The 17,869-nt window shown below is 40.4% G+C and overlaps 1 protein-coding gene across 1 annotated transcript in view; it reads right to left on the bottom strand.

Annotated features, from left to right (window-relative positions):
- Elf1 (E74 like ETS transcription factor 1) overlaps positions 1 to 17,869 on the bottom strand; it is an 85,290-nt gene that overhangs the window by 66,838 nt on the left and 583 nt on the right. The window lies entirely within an intron of this gene.

Here is a 17,869-nt window from a genome sequence, read left to right on the forward strand (position 1 = left end):
AAGGCCCAGGACTGGCCAAAAAAAAAAAAAAAAAAGATATAAGTAAGCTAAAAGCAACAACTAGTCCTGTAGCCTAATGATTAAAAGCATGGGCTTTGAAGCAAGCAACCTAGGTCCGAGTCTCAATTCTGTCAACTAGTTGTTGACAGGTTACATAAACTTAATGTCTCTGCTTTAACTTCTGTAAGAGAACTTCCATTTATTATGGTGCCAAGACAAATAATGTGTTCTCAAATACTTAACACAAAAGAGAGATGACATATAGTATAGTATATGCATCCTATTCAGCAATAAAAAGCAACAAACAATTAATAAACAAAACCTGGATGACTCTCAAAATCACGCTGAATGAAAGAAGTAGTGGCAAAAGTTACATATAGTATGACTCCATTTATTTAATATTTGTTGAAGAGACAAAATTCTACTCATAAGTTGTTAGGAACATGGATTAGAGTGTTAGTGTGACCACAGAAAGTATGGGGAGGAAAAGCGGGAGGGGTGTGTGAATCATTTTATATTCAAGTTGGGAGCTGGATAATCTCAGTTTTAGATTTCTGCCTAGGCAGAAAAGTTCACTAAGGTCTCTAGAATAATCTGCAAAAGGAAGGGCTAGTGGCATGGCTCAACTGGTAGAGCACCAGCCTAACAAACGTAGGAAAATAAGTTCAAAATTTCAGGACTGTCAATATTTTTTTTAATGGCAGGTCACACCTATAATCCTAACTACTCAGGAGACTGAGATCTGGGGATTGAGTGCTCAAAGCCAGCCCAAGAAGACAAATCCACAAGGTTTTTATCTCAAATTAACCATCAAAAAGCTGGAACTAGAGCCATAGCTCAGTTGGTAGAGCAGCAGACAAGTTCAAGAAAGCCGAGAGGGTTGAGGATATGGCCTAGTGGCAAGAGTGCCTGCCTCATATACATGAGGCCCTGGGTTCGATTCCCCAGCACCACATATACAGAAAACGGCCAGAAGTGGCGCTGTGGCTCAAGTGGTAGAGTGCTAGCCTTGAGCGGGAAGAAGCCAGGGACAGTGCTCAGGCCCAGAGTCCAAGCCCCAGGACTGGCCAAAAAAAAAAAAAAAAAAAAGAAAGCCAAGAGAGAGTACAAAGCCCTGAATTCAAGCTCCAATAGAGACATGTGCACACATACACGCACGCACGCACACATCTGTGCATGTACATACACACACAAATCTGTTTAAAAAAGAAATCGTGTCGAGACAATCCATCAAAACCTCTATAACCACTTGCCTTCAATTCTATCATAATTAGAGACTTTGTCTCAAAAAAAAATTCAAAGCCTAAATCATACTTCATTCCACAGTCATTTCTTTCCTACCCTATATCACTGTAGCAGTCTAAATAGCCTTCCTGCTTTTAACACGTCCTACTTCATCTAGGCTCAAAAAGAACAGCCACAAGTAATCCAGTTAAAACAAGTCAGATCACATCATATCCCCGCTTCAAAACTCTTCCACAGATCCACTTTTTTTTTTTTTTTTTTTTTTTTTTTTGCCAGTCCTGGGCCTTGGACTCAGGGCCTGAGCACTATCCCTGGCTTCTCTTTGCTCAAGGCTAGCTAGCACTCTGCCACTTGAGCCACAGCACCACTTCTGGCAATTTTCTACATATGTAGTTGGGGAATCGAACTCAGGGCTTCAACACTCTTCAAGCACTCTTGCCACTAGGCCATAGTCCCAGCCCCACAAATCTACTTTTCACAAAAAAATAAAACTTTATTAATTGTTTACAAAGACTTTTCCCCTAACCTCTTTGATCTTATCTCTTTTGCTTACTCCCAGTTCCTTTCCTTCAAGTCACATGGACCTTTCCTCACTGTTCCTTGAACAAACACATCAAGAATTCTTCCACCTTAGGTCTTTTGCACAGGCTGTTCTCACTGCGTAGGGAGTTTTTCTGTTAGACATCCACAGAGTTAACTCCTCTACTTCCTGTGGTAAATAAACTAGCACAGTAATGTTTACTAGTTTGCTCACTTTTTTCCCTATATGCAACATGACTTTGCCCCTGATCAAGGAGGAGAAGCAATTTCACCCACCCTATGTATAAGATTGGCCTACCAATTTTGCTTTGGCCCAAAGGACTAACAAAAAAATATAACACTAGAAGAAGCTTGAGTGCTCAGATGGGCTTGTCCTTGCTTGCTGCTAAAAACCCCTTTTCCTACAGCTAAGGGTAGGAAAGCCACATGGAGAGAGGCCCCAGCTACCAGTGAAGCTACCTTCTACCTTCACTATGCTTCCAGTAAGCAAACATACAGCCAGGATTTAAACACTACTTCTTACTCCAGAATCCTATGCCCTTTTCTATAGCATCTCAAAACTTTAAAACCTCAAATATAACTTGAACTTTAGAATTCAGTTTGAACAATCTCAAAAGACATCTCCCATATTTAAGGATGACATAATATATAAGTACAATCTGCTGAACAGATACACAATTTGGACATTAGAAATTAATGGAATAAATCCTGAAGATTTACTAATCTATTTTAGCTACTACTGTGTCTCCACTGCTTTTTTTTCTCCCAATCCTTCAGGATTCTGTTAACATACATTTTTTAAAAAGTGCATAAGCATCAAAGCCTTCAGTAATAGAAAAAAAAACAGGCTATACCTTACCAAATTATCTCAAGTAACTGTAGTAACAGATTAAATAGGAGTATATTAAAGAGATCTATTACTACACACACTGACAGTAGTGACATTTGACCACATTTAAAAAAAAAAAAAAACATAGCCAAAACTAAAGCACAGGAACTTGAACAAAAGTAAAAACAAAATGTTCTTGGAAAAAAATTATATTTAGTTTTAGCTTACACATGTAAACATATTTGTCACATTTTAGCAAGTGCTTTATAGAAAGTAAAATTTTTGCCCTACTTAAATCAACCCAGGCCCAGAGTTCAAGCCCCACAACTGACAAAAAAAAAAAATCAAAACTATGCATATTTTCTCTCCTATGTGGAAGCTAGATCTAAAATACCCAGACATAATAAATTATACAGGTCTCTAGGCATTCACACACAGTGAGACCAAAGGAGGACACTCTTGGGAGGGGAACAGAAAATCACAATGCCTATGTGCATATGATCGTACAAAATAAAATTTATCAATATAAACTATAGGAAATGAAAACAAGAAGGTTTTTTTCTTTTTTGCTGTCTTTGTGTTCTTTCCTTTTTGTTCTGTTTATTTATATGTCTTTGGGAATATAAAGGGAGGCACAGAAATGGAGGGACAAGGGTGAAAAAATGCAGCAAAGAAAGGTACTCACAGGCCACTATGTTGAAAATGAACTATAGAACTTATGGGTAGAGGTGGGAGGGGAAAACAGAAAGAGTGAAAGGGTGACACTGTCCAAAAAGAAATGTACTCTCTATCTGATTTATGTAACTGTAACCCCTCTGTATATCACCTTTATAATAACCATAAAAAAATCAAAACTATCTGAGTGTCCGTGGATCTCACCTACAATCCTACGTACTTAGGAGGCTGAGATCTGAGGATTGCTGTATGAAGCCAGCCCAGGCAGGGAAGTCCATGAGACGCTTAGCTCCAATTAACCATCAAAAAGTTGGAAGTGGGGCTGGGGATATAGCCTAGTGGCAAGAGTGCCTGCCTCGGATACACGAGGCCCTAGGTTCGATTCCCCAGCACCACATATACAGAAAACGGCCAGAAGCTGCGCTGTGGCTCAAGTGGCAGAGTGCTAGCCTTGAGCGGGAAGAAGCCAGGGACAGTGCTCAGGCCCTGAGTCCAAGGCCCAGGACTGGCCAAAAAAAAAAAAAGTTGGAAGTGGAGATGTGGCTCAAGTGGTAGAGAACCAGCCTTGACAGAAAAATGCTCAGGGATAGCACCCAGGCCCTGAGAGTTCAAGCCCCAGTATTGGCACGACAACAAAATGAGTGACCAGGTTATGATGGTTTGTACCTTTAGGTCCAGCTGCTCAGGACACTATGATAGGATTACTTGGGCACCCAAGTTCAATAATAGTTTGTGCAGGACTAAATCTTGAAAAACAAAAACTAGAAACACAAAACAAATATCCAATTGTGTGCTCTATGTTAAAATGTTTAAGTTTAGAAGTTTCATATATTTAGTTTTATGTTTTATTTTCAAGAAAAATAAGTTAAATATCTGAAACACTAGTCACTGATATAAATGTGTATCTGGGCAGAAATATACTAATTAAAGGCCAGTTCACAGACTAAATGCACGATAATCACACAACACTCACCTAAGTTCTTCATATTTAGGTCTTAGGGGGACCCAGCACTGTTTTCTTCCCAGATGATCCAAAGATAGTATAGACCTTTATACCTCATCAAGTCTGATGGCACCTGTTATGGAGTCCTAGGACACTGTAATTATACTATAATGGGAGGTTATATTTGTATTCAACAGATTCCTGTTTGTGTATAATATTTCATATATTTCATGGACTCAAAAGAGGTATTTATTTTTCTCTTGCCTAGTATTAAGGCTTGAACTCAGGGACTGGGTACTATCTATCCCTTAGCTTTTTTGCTCATGCTGGTACTCTACCACTTACACCATAGCTACACTTCTGGCTCTTTTGGGTAGTTAATTAAAGGTAAGAGTCTCACAGACTTTCCTGCTCAGACTGGCTTCAAATTGTAATCCTCGGATCTCAGCCTTCTAAGTAGCTAGATGAGCCAGCAGTCTTGGGCCAGAGGATACTTTTTTTTTTTTTTTGGCCAGTCCTGGGGCTTGGACTCAGGGCCTGAGCACTGTCCCTGGCTTCCTTTTGCTCAAGGCTAGCACTCTGCCACTTGAGCCACAGCGCCACTTCTGGCCGTTTTCTGTATATGTGGTGCTGGGAAATCGAACCCAGGGCCTCATGTATACGAGGCAAGCTCTCTTGCCACTAGGCCATATCCCCAGCCCCAGAGGATACTTTTTAAATTTGATTTCTCTAAAAATAAAAAGATTTGACAGCCCAATGACACATACACTGACCCAAATTACCATTTCTTCTCACTTTCTTCATTTAACCAAACTGCTTCAAAGATTTTTCTATACTCACCCACTCTATATATTTCTTTTTCTCCAACTCATTCTTAATCTGACAATAAGCTAGTCAAATTCTCCTTCACTAAATCTGTCCTAACTAAAGTCAACATCCTCACAGAGCTAAAGCAATTAATATTTTCGTAGTCCTACTACTACTTTGGCCTTTCTGGAGTCATATTCTTTTCTAGATCCTTCCCCAATTCTAGACTACTCTTCCTCAGTTTCTCCTGCCAGACTCTTTGTCTTTCAACACTGGAGATTCAAATCATTTAAAGCTTTCTTCTTGGGGCTGGAGATATGGCCTAGGGGCAAGAGTGCTTGCCTTGTATACATGAAGCCCTGGGTTTGATTCCCCAGCACCACATATATAGAAAGTGGCGCTGTGGCTCAGGTGACAGAGTGCTAGCCTTGAGCAAAAAGAAGCCAGGGACAGTGCTCAGGCCGAGTCCAATGCCCAGGACTGGCCAAAAAAAAAAAAACACTAAAAAAAAAAAAAAGCTTTCTTCTCACTTCAGACTCTTCCTTAACAATTTCTAGAGCTTCAAACAATCAAATCAGAGGATTCAAGTTAAACCACCTCAGCTCAATTACACTTGACAAGTCCCTTACATTCACTCTCCAAGTACGTACATTATTTTATTATATTAACATGCCACATCAGAGACTAGTATGTCATCTGAATAACTCAACTGTTTCCCTCCAATGTTCACACACTAGATTAAATAGGTAACTTATATTTAAAGACTATATTTTACAAAATGCATTTTTTCTTACTCCCATACCATTCTATACTTTTTTATTTCAAATTATCAATATCTTCCCATTCTGTTCAAGATATTATTCAGAATCCTTAATTAATATGCCCTACAATGCCTTAGAAGATCTAGTATCTGCCATCCTCATCTTTCATCTTATCTCCCTAATTATAGTCTTTTTCCAAGGAGGTCTTTCATTTCCCAAAGTATACCTTTCTCTCCAGCTTCAGATCATTTGCAAAATGCTACTCCCCCAAACTCCCCTCTCTTTTTGTCTCCTGACTTCATCTCTTCTAGCCAAAGCTTATTCTTTCAGGTCTCTACCAAATGTCACTTTCTAAGGAAGGCTTCTCCATACAGCCCATTCTCCCAGCTTGTTAGAGGTCTTTATGCACAGAACAGTGAAAGCAACCTTTTAACTTGTTCAACCAATGTCTATCTCTTTTGCTAAAATGGAAGTTTCACAAGGATTTGTCTGCTTTCTCCACTGTTTTATCCTACAAATGCTAATGAAAGTAGTAACCAACTCTGATTACAAATGCTTGTTACACAAAACAGCTTAATATTGCCAAAAAATAGACTAATGGAATAGATTAGAAAACCCACAAGTAAAACCATACACTTATAGTTATCTGATATTTGATAAGGGAGCCAAGGAAATACAGTGGTGTTGGGAAAACTGGGCAGTCATATGCAGGAAACTAAAAGTGGATCCCTACTTGTCATCACGCACTAACATCAGTTCAAAATGGATCAAATACCTCAACATCAGACCTGAAACTTTGAAACTACAATTAAAGAGTAGGAAAAAGTTTAGAATTTACAAGTATAGGTAGAAACTTTATGAAGGAGTCCCAGGGACACAACAGATAGGAGAGAAACTTGACAAGTAGGAGTACATTAAAATGAAGTTTCTGCACATCTAACGACATAGTTACAGAACTAGAAAGACAGCCAACAGGCCAGGAGATCTTTACCAGCAATATGTAAGACAAATACCTAATATCCAATATAAACAAAGAGCTCAAGAAACTAACCCCTCCCAAATCTAATAAACCAATCACTAAATGGGTAAGGGAGCTAAAGGGAGACTTCTCAAAAGTAGAGATAAGAATGGCAAAGGAACACATGAGGAAATGTTCATCATCCCTGGAAATAAAGGAAATGTAAGTCAAAACAGCTTTGTGATTCCATCTCACCCCAGTAAGATTGGCCAACATTGTGAATTCGAACAACAACAAATGTTGGCAGGAATGTGGGAAAAAAGGGACCATACCACACAGCTGGTGGGAATGTAAACTAGTACAACCACTCTGGAAAGCAGTCTGAAGGTTCCTCCAAAAAAAAAAAAAAAAAAACTAAACATAGACCTTCCTTACTACCCAGGCATATCACTCGTAGGCAGCTACCCTAAACATCTTGAGCCAAGATATGATAAGGACACCTGCACAGCCACATTCATTGTTATACTAGTCACAATAGCCAAGAGATACAAACAGTCCAGATGCCCCACAATAACCAAGTGAATCCAAAGAATGTGGTGCCTATACACAATGGAATTTTTGCGCAGCCATTAGAAAAAATAAAATAATGTCACTTGCAGGGAAATGGATGGAGCTAGAACAAATCACATCAAGTGAGGTAAGCCAAGCTCAGACAATATCACACATACTCTCTGAAATGTGGAAGTTAAGATTTAAAATGCTGGGATATGAAAAATTATACAGGATTCTAGAAATTCACACACAGTGAGACCGAAAGAGAATACTCTTTTTAGGAGAAAAACCACAAAGACCCAATGCCTATGTGCTTCATATTTATATGAAATATTCACATACTGAAACAAACTCCAAGATATAAAACAAAAAACTGCCTTTCTTTTTAGTTTTTAGTTACTGATGATTCTGTCTTCTTTACCTTCTTTACATGTTGTGCTCACATGTATATATTTGGGAGGTTGGGGGGTGAGCACAGAACTCCAGGGAAAAAGCATTAAAAAGTACAATGTCACTTGATATTGATGAAAGTGAACTATACAACTCATGGGTGGAGACAGGAGGGAGGGACTGGGAGAGAATGAGGAAACAGGAGACACTATACAAAAGGAAATATACTCATTACCTGACTCATGCAATCATAATCCTTCTGTACATCACCTCTATAATAACAATAAAATAAATTAATTTTTAAAAAATGCTTGTTATACTCAAAAACAATTTGCATAGTTCCGACACTGTGAAAGATGTATTTGGTTTGGGTTTTTTTTGTTTTTTGTTTTTTGTTTTTTGTTTTTTTGCCAGTCCTGGGCCTTAAACTCAGGGCCTGAGCTGTCCCTGGCTTCTTTTTTGCTCAAGGCTAGTACTCTGCCACTTGAGCCACAGCGCCACTTCTGGCCATTTTCAATACATGTGGTGCTGAGGAATCGAACCCAGGACTTCATGTATAGGAGGCAAGCACTCTTGCCACTAGGCCATATTCCCAGCTCCAAAATGTATTTGGTTTGCATTCACAGTTCCTGACTCTTAGAAATTAGAATTTGTCTTTGTATGAACTCCTATCTTCTACCAGTCTTAAACTGGTTATAAAGAACATTCTTGCCAGATGCTAGTGTCTCACACCTGTAATCCCAGCTACTCAAGAGGCTAAAATCTGAGGATGAGGTTGGAAACTAGCCCAGGAAAGTCCCTAACTCTCTTATCTCTAATAAACTACTCAGAAAAAGCTGGCTGTGGTGCTGTGGCTCAGTATAAAGCTCAGGGACAGCACTCAAGCCTTGAGCTCCTAAGACCAGCACAGAAAAGGAAAGAAGAATGCTTGCCTAGCAGGCATGAAGCCCTGGGTTAGATTCCTCAGCACCACATAAACAGAAAAGGCCTGAAGTGGTGCTGTGGAAGGAGGAAGAGGAAGGGAGGAAGGGAGCGAGGGAGGAACAAAGGAGAGAAAAGAAAGTAAAAAAAAGGGAAGGAAGCAAAAGAGAGAAAGAAGGTTCTTTGACCTACCCTTGACTAGTATGACTAATATTAAACCCACAAAGTAGAAAGAATCTTAAAAGCATAGAGCTGTTACTTGATGGGTTTTTATTTAAGTCTATCAGCATTAGACAGACAATGGCATCTCAAGAAGACCCAAAGGACAGAGTTCAGAGAACTTCTGGATCCTAGAATACATGGAGGTTCCTGGACAGGACATGGAAGCTCCACATCCCTTCTCCCATATTTCAACCTACACAATTCTTATTGAAAGCCTTTTTAGTAGCTTTATAATAAAAATATTTCCTCAAATTTCTCAGCTAGTATAGAACCAAAGGGTTGGGGAGATGGGTATGAAACTTGACTCATAGGCAGTCAGAAGTACAAGAACCAGGAGCCAAGACTGGCAGGCAAAGTTTGGGGGTGGCAATCAATCTTTACCTAACCTGCTGTCTCACTGGATGTGTACTGTTCCTGTTGAGATATCCAGTCCCTAGCAAAACTGTCCACCTCATCTATGGAAGTATAATTCTGCATTCCTAATAAATCATTCTCTACTACTATCAACCACTCTTCATGGTTCTTTTGCTGCACCTGAAAACATCATCCTATTCAAGAACTTAAAAGGAACATCTGGAACACCTCAATTGTGTATGTGTTGTGACATGGATCTGCCCAAAAGGGAAGTACAATAACAAGACAACCTGAGCAGTGTTTTGAGGCAGACAGAATTAAATTTCAAAATGGACTTCAGAAGCCTATCCATCCTAAGCTACATGGGAGGCTGAAATTGGAAAGATCATAGTTCCAAGCTAGCCTGGGCAGTAAACCATGAGACTTCATCTCAACCTAGGGAAGCCGGATTAGGGTAGTGAACACCTATCATCCAGCAACAATGGGAAACCTGGAGAAAGTGGATCATGTACCAGGTGCATGCCTAGCAGAAAGTGAGACCCTATCTCCAAAGAGGACCAGAAGTGTGGCTCTACCTCTTACAGAATTTGACTAGCAATTGAGAAACTGTGAGTTTAAACACTAGAATCTCCAAAGGGGGGAAATGGGCTTCAGGGTAAATAGCACCTTTTTGTCCTTAGATATGACAGTGGCTTCATTGCATGACAACTATAGTCTTGCCAATCCAAAAACCAAATAGCTATCTATGCATGGGATTATCTAATTAATTTCCCTGTGCACAGAGAAAGAGCAAGACTGAACCACCATCACTACCTTGTGGGCAGGAAGCAATCAGATCTCATCATCCATATCTCTGAAAACATTCAAGCTACAGAGCTCTTCAGGGGGGAAATGTTACTGTGGACCCTGTGCCCATATAAATCTTTGTATCATTATCCGTGTTAGAAATAGCTTTTGGGATACCAAAGAGGAATAAGAATACCAACTCCAAAGGAACTCTTTGAAGGGTGTGCCATCAGTCAAAATCTGGCAAACAAGGACACAGAGCAGGCAGGATGCTTTCTTTTTATCCCTAACCCAACAGGCCCTGCCCTTGTTCCCACATTGGCTCAGCTCAGGTTCACAATCTGCACAACAATGTGACTTAATTAACTTTGTAACTAAAATTCAAGGACCTTCTAACAAGATGTCCAAATTAAAGTCTAGCAGGAAAGGGATGTAACTAAGTAATTAACAGTGGCCAAGCCACTGGCCAAAGCAGGAATTTTTCAGAAAAACAATTCTAACAAGATTGACAAAAAGGAAACAATCTACTTCAATCAGTCTATAACACTTAAAATAACAAAGTATATATGATTGTAGCAAAAAGATAATTTGAAAGAATCACCCAGTCTTCACACATTTACCTTGAAATGTTAAATAAAGCCATTCAAAATGCATTTCTATGTTTGTCATGCTATACTTCAAAAAAAAACAAACACCCAACTCAAATATTTAAATATTAGAAACTATTAATATTACTCTTGACAATTATTCCAGTACCAAACTGTAGGGTCCCCATGGTAAAGTATCAAGTAATTTAAGGGGCTAGGGATCCAGTTAATACTTCACTGACTCTCCTCAACAGCCTGAATATCAGCACAACTGCTGACTCAGAATGCCACTTAATTCCACTTGGGCTTTGGTGGTGACACAAATTTCAAGTGCTAACTGGCTACCCCACCCCTCTGACACCTCAGGAAATTTAAGCATGTGAACCACTTACCTTGTAGGCTGTAAACACTCATCTGAAAAAGCTATTTTTGTATAGTCCAAGAACGAAGCATTTCCTGAGCTGCGGAGAGCAAGTAAATCTTGGACAATCACCACTTAATCTTTATTTCAAGCTAGTTTATCATTGTTTAGTATGTAAGAATAGTATCCTTCTAAATAAATAACACAATATAAACTCATTTACGTAAGTACAATGTTGGCAATGAAAACACAAAGTTGTAAACTGCAAATCCAGGAAATAAACAAGGTCATTATTTCACCTCCCATCCTTCTGCCTTCCTCAAGAAGACAAGTTTTTACATATTATTCAAAACAATATTACTCTCAAGGGCAATACGAATGTATCATAAAATAGGACTTTAAAAGACTAATATAATAATTTCACACCAAATCTACATGTCAGGGTTAAAAAAACAAAACAAACAGCCATTCTTTTGCTGAGTCACCACCAGTAATCCCATCTACTCAAGAGGTTGAGATCCAGAGGACTGAGGTGAAGACTAGCTTATGCAGAAAAATCCACTAGGCTCCACCCCAAAAAACAACTAGCCAAAAAGGTAGATGGAGGTGTGGCTCAAGTGCCAGCGCACCATCTGAGCAAGCAAGCCAAACAAGAGTGATGGCCCTGAATGTAAACTCTACTTCCACCAAAAGAAAAAAAGGTTTTCATATAAAATTTCTGAAGCAAAGACACACACCACCTAAAACCATAGTTGAATTTCTTTGAACCTGTTTTTTTGTTTTGTTATATCTTTTGCCAGTCCTGGGGCTTAAAGTCAGAGCCTGGGCACTGTCCCTGGCTTCTTTTTGCTCAAGGCTAGCACTCTACCACCTGAGCCACAGCACCACTTCTAGCTTTTTCTGTTTATGTGGTGTTGAGAATTGAACCCAGGGCTTCCTGCGCGCTAGGCCAGCACTCTACCACTAAGCCATACTCCCAGCCTTCTTTGAAACTGTTTTAAAACTACTCCCTTAAAACTCTGTTGTATGTGTTCAGAACACAAACTAATTTCAAAGTTTCTACTTAATAAGCACAACCACATACACTAATGTGAAAGAGCCACAGTTATAAAATAGTGAATTTCCAAATCAATGAAGCTTTCCTATAAATATTCCTATACTTCATGAGGTGTTTAATTTTATTCTGTCCACAGGGTGGCAGTCTCACAGTCTTAACTTTGTCCCTGGACAATAAGTACCCCAAACCATACACATACACATACACACACACACACACACCCCTACAGAGGTGGACAATAAATTCACTATCTAGCCAACCCTAAGAACAAAATTGCCTTTTCTTAAAAAAAAAAAAAAAGTTTCCCTAGTACTGTTAGGAATAGTTTTACTTTTTTGACATCTTAAATGTTTGCTTTTATGAATTATCTTGCCTGATCCATTCCATTCTTCCATGCTACACTATTTAAGGAGAGACTAGACTTAAGCAAAGCTATTAAGATAATACAAAAAGCCAGGTGCTAGTGGCTCATGCCTGTAATCCTAGCTACTCCGGAGACTGAGATCTGAAGATCATAGTTCGAAATCAGCCCCAGCAGAAAAGTTCCTAAGACTCGTATCTCCAATTAACCACTAAAAAGAGCCAGAAGTGGAGTTCAGATGGTAGAGCTCTATCTAACCTTGAACAAAAATGGTCAGGGACAGCGCCCAGGCACTTAGTTCAAGACCACCCCCCCCCAAAAAAAAGTACTGATATAACAATGAAATGCACACGTGTAACTAATGTAAGCTAATTAAAAAAAGAGAAACTCATTTAAGAAGAAGAAAAAAGAGAGAATACTGTATGTACCACAGGAGATGGAGAACACCTTGGCCAGAGCATAACATGAGAGTAGAAATAGAATAGGAAGGTGGATATGACCACAAACATCCTGCACTCTACTTTAGCTAGGATTACAGTCATGAGCACTGGCACCCAGCTGCCACGTGGACTTCACTTTCAACAGATCTTGTTAACTCTTTGATTTTCATTCATTTTTTTTCAAATATTTTTGAATGCTCACAAGCTGCCACAAACGGCTCCAAGTCTGGCAATACAAAGGAAAGTAAGTCCAAGTCCTCAGTCCAAAGTTACACACCAGACAGAGCTTCCAGTTAGATGGTACAGTTCTCTGCCAGAGCCATGGGAAACATATGCGCAGTGGAGGGAGGAGACCTGCCAGAGAACAGACGTTGTTTCCTACTGACCCTAATCTATTTTTGCAGTCCTATTTCCCAATCCCATCCTACTAGAACCCAACCAACTGCTCCTGTGTGCTTCCTCTCAAAGCCCAGCCCACTCCACCAGCTCAGTCAACAAAAGCCTAAAGGAAATTTCAAAGTCCACCTCAATGTTGCCTCCCTAGGAGACCATTCCCATTCCCATTCCCTCAAACCCAGATGTAAATTCTGGAGACCCTAAGTTTATTCTCCTCTGAACACATATTACACTATTACTGTAACTACTTGTACACTAATCAGACCTCAGTCATTTACTCAACTCTAGCCAGAACTTGCACCTTTTCTGGAATTAACCAAGAAGCTAGAGTTTCAGTCTTCTATTAAGAAATGCAATATCCAAATGATAAAAGCAAAATCTAGTAATATTTCTTTTTTGTTTTTGAGATATACCATAAAGAATAAAGTGAACAGTTCCTGTTGTTTCGGTATACTTGCAATAGTATAAGTAAGTAGATCACTAAACTCTGATTTTAGGATATTTCAGGGTGCTTACTAATAAACTATTAGGTACCCTCCAAACCCCTAATTTAAGACACCCATGAATACTCTTTCTCTACAGATTTGTCTATTTGAGATATTTTATATAAGTGGAATCATACAAAATATGGTCTTCTTGAAACTGGAGGTGTGGGACCAAGTGGTAAAGCACAATCTGGTATAAAATGTATGCCCTATGCCTGGATTCTTTCATTTAGCATATTCTTGAAAGTAATCCATGTGTGGTATGCGTTACTACTAAATTCCTTTTTTCTTCTTCCTTATTGTCAAAGTGAAGTACAGAGGGGTTACAGTTTTATATGTAACTTAATTCCTTTTTATTCCCAAGTAATATGCCAAGCTTATGTCTACCCACTGATAAACAATGCATTTACTCTCCATTCATGGACACTGGGTTGTTTCCACATTTTGTTTGTGAATAATATAAACATTTGTGCACATCTTACAATGTAGGCATGTTTTCATTTCTCCTGAGTATAGGCATAGCAATAGAAATGCCTCATCGTAGGAAACTCAACTTTTCATCAAGGAATTGCCAAAATTTTCCAATATTGACCACACTTGTACATTTTAACCAGCAGTGTCATGGGAGCTCCCACTTTAAGTCTATCACTTGAATATTAGAGGACAAGAATGATTTCACCGGGCTGGGGATATAGCCTAGTGGCAAGAGTGCCTGCCTCGGATACACGAGGCCCTAGGTTCGATTCCCCAGCACCACATATACAGAAAACGGCCAGAAGCGGCGCTGTGGCTCAAGTGGCGGAGTGCTAGCCTTGAGCGGAAGAAGCCAGGGACAGTGCTCAGGCCCTGAGTCCAAGGCCCAGGACTGGCCAAAAAAAAAAGAATGATTTCACCAGGTTTGATGGTACACCTGTAATCCCAGAATTGGCCAGGTGTTGGTGGCTCACACCTGTAATCCTAGGTACTTAGGAGACTGTGATCTAAAGATCCTGGTTCAGTTTAAAGCCAACTGAGAAGGAGAGTCCAAGAGCCTCATATCTCCAAATAACCACCAAAAAGCCAGAAGTAGTGCTGTGGCTCAAGTGGTAAAGTGCCTAGCTTTGAGCATAAAAGCTGAGGGGCCAGTGCCAAGTCCCTGAGTTCAAGCCCCAGGTCTTCTCAGGGGATGAGGTTATTCAGAATTCAGTGTAGACATGTGTAGAGATGTAACAATGAACCTCCCTTCATAACTAATGTAACCTAATTTGAAAAAAGAAAACTAGACTCCATTCTTAGTGAATTCATTAACTGACTGCTTTTCTCCATTAGTAGTAAATATTCAACTCTGGTGTGCTATATTCTCAGATATGAAAGTATTCTTGTAGGTTTGGGATTTTGGATTGGTGATTATTCACACATTTTTTTTTTTTTTGGCCAGTCCTGGGCCTTGGACTCAGGGCCTGAGCACTGTCCCTGGCTTCTTCCCGCTCAAGGCTAGCACTCCGCCACCTGAGCCACAGCGCCACTTCTGGCCGTTTTCTGTATATGTGGTGCTGGGGAATCGAACCTAGGGCCTCGTGTATCCGAGGCAGGCACTCTTGCCACTAGGCTATATCCCCAGCCCTATTCACACATTTGGAAAAGCATACCACACACCATATCATCTCAGTCACCTAAAAGGGACTGATGTGGACACGGGGAATCTAGACCGCCATCCAAATGAACTGCTTGTGGCATGAATGACTCTGTTCTTTGCTTCTTCTGTTTGTTTCCTATTAATGCACATGTTAACTTAAAAAGGAAAGGTTAGCCAGGTACCAGTGGCTTATACCTGTAATCCTAGCTACTCAGGAGGCTGAGATCTCAGGATTGTTGTTGTGAATAAAGCTCATGAGACAGTTTATCTCCAAGTAAACACCAAAAAAATCTGGAAGTAGAGGTGTGGCTCTACTTGTAGAATACTGGCCTTGATCTAAAAAGCTCATGGATAGCACTCAGACCCTCAGTTCAAGCCCCAGGACAGACACAAAGACAGAAAGAGAAAAAGAGAAAGAGGAAGACAGAGAAAGATTCCAAATATAAACTATCCTACGTTTCAACAAATGGGTAGTTTGAATCTTGAATCTTTTTGGATGCCCACCCTTTGATGGTATTGGGGTTCTATATTAAGGGCTTCCGGCTCACTAGACAGGTCTTAAACCACTTGAGCAACACTCCCAGCCCTTGAAGCTTTTAAACAAGACTTTTTAACACATCAAAGCTGGGGTCCTAATGCATTCCTGTAATCCCAATACTTTAGACTCTGAGGCAGGAAGAGGATGACTCTGGGGTACATAGTGAGACCCAGTCTTGAAAAAAGAGACAAGAGAGGAGGGGGGGGTGGGGGAAGAGAGAAAACAAAGGGAAAAAGAAATGTGTTAAAATTCAAATAACATAAGAAGTCAGTCCCAGAAAAAAAATAACTTGGTGTCTAGCAAAAATTTACGAAGTCAAAATTCCTTTCTACCTCCCCAACCTGATGTCCTACAGCTCTCCCTCAGGCACTCTGTGCTGCCAAACCAGACTACCTGTGGGCCTGGTATGCGTTCCCCCCCACCTGAGATTTATGATTCACATTCCCCACCAGGAGAAAGACAACCAGTTCTTCAAGATCCAGGGCAAACACACTCCCTCCTTGTCTATTCTCCAGTCCATTTTCCTGAGCAGAACTGATTACTCACTTCTGTGTTTCACCCCTAACTGCATAAGACATCTCTGTCTTGGACAAGGATGTTGTCATCCAACCACTCCACTCAGCTCACCCCAAGAATACCATACAACTAATTGCAACCATTGAGTGCTCACTTTAACATCCATTTTAGTATCATTTGATCCAAATCATTACAAACATTAAGCCCTCTCTGGAGACAATGCAGAAGGAGGTTATCATTTCTTCCAAGTTCAAACCTAATTCTTTAGTAAGTAGGTCTCAATAACACAATACACAACACTAAAGTCTCAAATGGAACTTTTCCACTCATTACCTATTCAAGAACTAGTCAGCAATGCTTGCAATCCTAAGTAAAGTTTGTGAGTAATTCGTACTAGAAGAATTTATGGCTCTGAAGCCAAGAGAACTGGGATGGTGAAAAACCTCCACAAGGTCACATAGCTTCTCAGAACCAAAAAGTGGCTGTTTAATGTTCTTTCTACTACCAGCTTGCTGTTTAATGTTCTTTCTACTACCAGCTGATACAAAGAACCTGAACATTACTAACTTCAAAAGCATCTGGTGAGGCCTAGAGTGAGTAAACACTCAAATATTTAAATGAATAAAGATGGAGTTTTAGTTGTGAGTTTAAAAAATCAGCGTAAAACCAATAATCTTTAATGATACAGAACACATCAGGTTATTTTCAAACTTAACCATGCAGCTAAAGCATTTTTTTTTTAAGTTTGGGAACACACGTACTAACAAACAGAACTCTGGCTTAGTAATAGCTCTGCACACCAGAAACCCATCCATGGGAGTCACTTTTTCCTTCTTTATTTGTTCCCTGAGGCCCAGTAGACTCAACATTATATAGCTTCCCCTATTTTCTAATTTCAACATGCATTTAAGATAACGCTTTTGTTTCATTTACAGCTCACATGTTGCTGACACAGCTGCCCCTTCTTTGTAATAAACACAGGGCTTCTATATTTAAAAATACAGTGAAACTTTGTTGTAACATCCCCTCCCCAGTCTCGGGCCAATTTTCTCTCCCAAGCTCCACCCCCATCCCAGGATTTTTTAATCGGGCACTCAATCAGCCTTTAGGGAAGTCAATTTTCTTCTTTAAAGACATCCCCAGCACAGAGCTGTTTTTCTTCTCCGCGGCGAGTCATGTGTTTTAAAAGCAGGAGGTTTATTCGTGGGTTGTTTTTCTTGGAGGGGGGTGATACCCTCCTGAGGCTGGGGGTACTTTTGGAGAGCCATCAACGGGCGCCCCGGGTGTCCCGCTGGCTGACGTCGCGGACAGGCGCGGAGCGCACGCGGCCGGTCGGGTTCCCAGGCAATCGCGCTTCTCCCCGAACCCCCGGAGGGGGGGGGGCGCTCATCGAGTGCAGGAGGGGAGGGGAATGGAGCGAGGAGGGGGTCGCCTCCATGTGTGCAGTACCGATAACAAAAATGCCTGCCTCCTGGGGCTGGACGCACCCACCCCCAGTTTCTCCCCGTGGCAGCAGAAAGGGGCAGTGGA

Source organism: Perognathus longimembris, chromosome 3 (assembly GCF_023159225.1).
Source record: "Perognathus longimembris pacificus isolate PPM17 chromosome 3, ASM2315922v1, whole genome shotgun sequence".
In the NCBI taxonomy this organism is placed as follows: Eukaryota; Metazoa; Chordata; class Mammalia; order Rodentia; family Heteromyidae; genus Perognathus; species Perognathus longimembris.